Source organism: Fukomys damarensis, unplaced genomic scaffold (genome assembly GCF_012274545.1).
Source record: "Fukomys damarensis isolate Sample0158 unplaced genomic scaffold, DMR_v1.0_HiC HiC_scaffold_6, whole genome shotgun sequence".
Taxonomy (NCBI): domain Eukaryota; kingdom Metazoa; phylum Chordata; class Mammalia; order Rodentia; family Bathyergidae; genus Fukomys; species Fukomys damarensis.
Genome location: NW_022900918.1, coordinates 41,694,576 through 41,695,169, shown reverse-complemented (window position 1 = coordinate 41,695,169; position 594 = coordinate 41,694,576).

Genomic DNA, 594 nt, shown 5'->3' with positions numbered 1-594 from the left:
CACCCCCGCCCGTGTGTGTGTGTGTGTGTGTGTGTGTGTGTGTGTGTGCGCGCGCGCGCGCGCGCCACTGAGCTAAATCCCCAACCCCTTTACTTTCATTCTGAAGCCACGGTCTTTATAGAAAATGATTGAGTTAAAAGGCTCCCCTATTGCGTCACAATATCCCAGAGTTGTCACTGGAAGTCAGAAAATAGGTGGAGTAATAGATCCTTTGCAGATGAGAAGGGTCCCAGGAGATGGAAGGGAGAAGGAAGGGAAGGAAAAGAGAAAGGAATTAGGATGTGCTGTGTTCATGTACCAGCTCCCCACGAGAGATGTGATCGTTGTGTATTGCAAAAATCAGTATTTAAGAAATAGCTGGAGGTGGTGGTGCAAGCCTGTTATCCCAGCCCTCCTGAGGCTGAGGCAGAGGGATTGCTACAAATTCAAGGCTAGTGTAAGACCTAAAGTCTCACTTCCACTCCATGGAGCGTGAACAGCCAAAAAGGCCTCCACGATGCTGGGCCCTAACACCCAGCGAGGCTCCGGGAGCTCGATGGAGAAACGAGAAACCCAGGAAGGAACACACCAGGCTAGATGGTAAAGAGACCTTTA